The sequence below is a fragment of the Chenopodium quinoa genome, unplaced genomic scaffold (genome assembly GCF_001683475.1).
Source record: "Chenopodium quinoa cultivar QQ74 unplaced genomic scaffold, ASM168347v1, whole genome shotgun sequence".
In the NCBI taxonomy this organism is placed as follows: domain Eukaryota; kingdom Viridiplantae; phylum Streptophyta; class Magnoliopsida; order Caryophyllales; family Amaranthaceae; genus Chenopodium; species Chenopodium quinoa.
In genome coordinates, this window is record NW_018742309.1 from 981,398 (window position 1) to 985,888 (window position 4,491).

The following is a 4,491-nucleotide window of genomic DNA, read 5'->3' on the forward strand; positions in this document are numbered from 1 at the left end:
CTAAACTGTGCTCCGTCAAAAGCTGTCGAAAAGACTCCATATGAATTATGGACTAAGAAACCTCCAAGGTTGTCTTTTCTTAAGAGTTGGGGTTGCGAAGCATATGTCAAGAGATTAATTTCTGACAAACTTCACCCAAAATCAGACAAGTGTTTCTTTGTGGGCTACCCAAAAGAATCCAAGGGATGTTACTTCTACAATAAATCCGAGAACAAAGTGTTTGTTGCTCGTGATGGTGTCTTTTTGGAAAAGGAACATCTTTCCAAAATGACAAGTGGGAGGAAAATTGAACTCGGCGAAGTTTAAGAGGACGAGCAACAATGTCAACCAGATAAAACTGACAATCAAAATGATTTAGAAGCAAGTAATAAAATTGGTCAGAACCAAAAACACAATGTAAATGCTCAACCTATTACCCTTCGTAGGTCGCAACGGCCAAGATCTCAGCTAGATATATACCTTGGTATTGTCTTAACCGAAGATCAAGACATCCTGGTCATGGATGGAGATGAGTCAGCGACTTAAAAACAAGCTATGACGAGCCCCGACTCTGCTAAATGGCAAGAGGCCATGAAATTCGAGATGGACTCCATGTTTGAAAATCAAGTCTGGGACTTGGTAAATTTGCCCGAAGGTTACACACCCATCGGTTGCAAATGGATTTTTAAATTGAAAATAGATAAAGATGGAAATGTATTAGTATACAAATCTAGACTGGTGGCAAAAGGTTACAGGCAAATCCATGGGATTAATTATGATGAAACCTTTTCACCAGTCGCAATGCTTAAGTCCGTCCGGATCATCGTAGCGATTGCTTTATATTACGATTACGAAATATGGCAAATGGACTGTCAAAACTGCTTTCCTTAATGGGATTTTGGAAGAAACTGTGTATATGACACAGCCGGAAGGTTTTGTTGATCCAAGCAATGCTGGAGAGGTATACAAGCTTAAGAAGTCCATTTATGGACTGAAGTAGGCAAGCAGAAGTTGGAATCTGCGATTCGATGACGCTATCAGTAAGTTTGGTTTTATCAAGAATCCAGATGAGTCTTGTGTTTACAAGAAGGTCAGTTGGAGTGACATCGCAATCCTAGTACTATATGTCGATGACATATTGCTCATTGGAAACAAAACAAAATTATTAGAGTCCGTAAAGGGTTGGCTAGGAAAGTGGTTTTCATTGAAGGACTTAGGAAAGGCATAGTACATATTAAGCATCAAGATCGGCATCAAGATCTATAGGGATAGATCTAAGAGGATGATTGGATTGAGCTAGAGTGCTTACATTGATAAAGTACTGGCACGATTCAGCATGGAGAATGCCAAGCGAGGGCACCTACCCATGTCCTATGGCGTAACTCTTAGCAAGAAACAGTGTCCACAGACATCTGTTGAGCGAGAGAGAATGAATTAGATTCCATATACTTCGCTAGTTGGATCGATCATGTATGCCATGATATGTACTAGGCCTGATGTATCGTACGCCTTAAGTGCTACGAGTCGATACCAATCAGACCCAGTAGAGGCGCATTGGATTGCGGCCAAGATCATCCTAAAGTACTTGAAAAGGAACAAGGATAAATTCCTGGTCTGTGGTGGCCACAATGATTTGGTTGTTGAAGGTTACACCGACGCTAGCTTCCAGACTGTTAGAGACGACTTCAAGTCACAGTCAGGGTATAAATTTTTCCTAAATGGAGGAGCGTTTAGTTGGAAGAGTGCTAAGCAGAGCACCACTGCACATTCTACAACTGAAGCCGAATACTTAGCAGCTTTGGAAGCAGCTAAGAAGGTAGTTTGGATTCGTAAGTTCGTTAGTGAACTTGGTGTTGTACCCTCCATCAAGGGTCCAATAGATTTCTATTGTGACAAAAATGGAGCTATTTCTCACGCTAGAGAGCCAAGAGAGCATCAGAAGGTCAAACATGTCCAAAGGCGATTTCACATGATAAGAGAATGGAAACCCGAAGGTGAAATCAGAATTTGTAAGATCGGTACGGATGACAATGTGGTCGATCCTTTGACTAAACCTCTGCCTTAAGTGAAGCACAACAAGCACGTCGAGGCAATGGGAATCAAGCACGTTGGAGATTGGCTTTTAATTCCCTGTACATGTGCTTTAATTAAACTAGATGTCTTAATGTAAAACACTATGTAGAAACCATTCATTTATGGAGTAATTAATTTTTCATGCAAAATTACCATTCACTCCATTGCTATTTAATTGTGGTTTAAAATTAAATAATGAGTCCATTTGATTTTGAGAATATTCAAAACTGGGTATCAAGACCATGTCTTGGATAAAGAAACACTTGTTAATTGAACATTGAATATTTAAATCGAAAATTATCCCTAACCGAGGTCATTTAACTGATGGACGATTAATGACCACCAGAGATTAGTGTATAGTATGATTTACAGCACCGTTTCTTGTGCTGCAAGGACATATCAGTCATAAATCATTTGCACAAGTGCTAGTATGGAACTGCACCGGATCGACCTATGAGAGTACTTTAAGAGATTTAAAACATCATAAGTACATTTCTCATTATAGCTATCGGAACATGTTTCCTCGACCATGAGTATTGTGAAGCTCTCTTGTTTGAGTACTAGTCTCTTTGATGTTGTCAAACGTCCGCCGTAACTGGGGATTATAACAGGAACACTCAGGAGATTAGGTCCTCTTAGTAAGAGAAGCTTACAATACAAGTTTGGGAATGTTCCCCTATTAACAATAGGGAATATGTCTTTGTTGTTTACAAGGCCGCTTGAAGAGTGAGACTGTGAAAATGCATGTCCGTGCTTAGATGGATTTTAGAAATCATCTGCTTATTAACATTCGAACTTGGAGATCGAGAAACACTTCTAGACGTAATAAAGATGACAAAGATTCTTACCTTATAGTTCACGAAGAGACGTTAAGTGACATAGTATAAGGGTTATACACTGTATGCACACTTGTCCGGAGATTGAAAGGAATGGTGTCCTTCCAACAAGTGTATTATTCTGATAGAGGGTTTTGAATTATCCGGAAGCTAATTCTTCAATGAGATCAAGTGATCGAAATGCCTGGGTGGAGGCCGCTTCCGATCTGTAATTAATATTACAGCTTTGTCTCGACTAAACCCTTCGGGTCGAACCCAAACGAACTGCCGATCCAAAAAGACGAATCAATCTGAAGGATTTGTTGAGTCACTAGAGTATTACGTACATAGAAGTCGGATATCGAGTGTCGAGACCGAGCGTCGCAAAATCAACAACCAACAAGTTCGAGCGTAGCCGTAGCATCACATTGTCCTAACCATGTGAACGCTAGGCAAGCTCGAGCTAGCATGCACTTGGCATGGCTAAGGGCAAGCCTAGGCGCACCATCGCTGGAACTAGGTACTTGTGTGTGTGCGTGCCTCGCATGGCAGCACCATCGCAGCACCATGCATGCTTGCGTGTCTGTGCATGCCTCGTATGGCAGCACCAAGCAGCAGCAGTGTGCTTGCATGTGTGCGTGCCATCGCATGGCACAGCACCACTGCAGCATGCGTGCTTGCGTTCCTAGGTGCTATCGCAAGCCCTCGCACAGCCTACGCATAGCACAGCACCATCGCATTGCTAGGCCTATGCGTGTGTGCGTGTGCGTGCATTCCATCGCAGCAGCAGCACGCTGTGCTTGCTCGCTTGTGTGCGTGCCTTCGCATGGCAGCACCAAGCAGCAAGCAGCGAGCAACATGCTAGGAGCCTTGCACAGCAGCAGCGAGCCCTAGCCTAGCGCCCAGCAGCCAGCAGCATGCGTGGCTCGCTAGCAGCACGCATGTGCTAGCTGTGCTGGCTGGTGCGTGCTAGCCATGCTTGCTGCGCACAGGCTGGAAATGCTAGCTGGGCAGCAAGGTAGGCTGCCAGCTTACACCTTGCTTGAGGTCGGTTAGAGGAAAGTGGGGACCAAGGCTTAGAGTCATGCCTTGGTGAGCAAGGCAATGGTCCCTCCATGGTCATGGTCCTCCCCTAACCTCCCTTTCCTCATGCCACTTGTTGATTTGTAATTGCATTGTTTTGTAATTTATTTTGGAATTAAATAAATTAGTGAAAAATGCAACTATCCCACATTGATCATGAAATGGGGATGCAAGTTGCCATTCCCTATAAATACCCCAAGATTAGGCATTTGGGAACACAACTTGAGTGGAACATAAAAAGGCATCTCTATTATTGAGAAAACCTTTAAGTTTGTAAAACTCTAGTTTTATACTTGGTCAAGTCTCGACTAACCCTCGAGGCGAAGATCGTTCGGGTCGGGTCATGGGTACGAGCCGTTGGAGGTCGTCACACTTGTGAGGCTTAATAGCTTCGAAATAAGAGCTCGATTTGCGAGCAAAGCACGCTTCAAGGGTATTAATTATTTATCTCTTTTCTTAATTATTGTTTAATTATGTTTATGCATGCTTTATTGCTTTAATTATAGGGGCGGGTCTTGGGTAGGTTTCTCTTCCGCGTAGC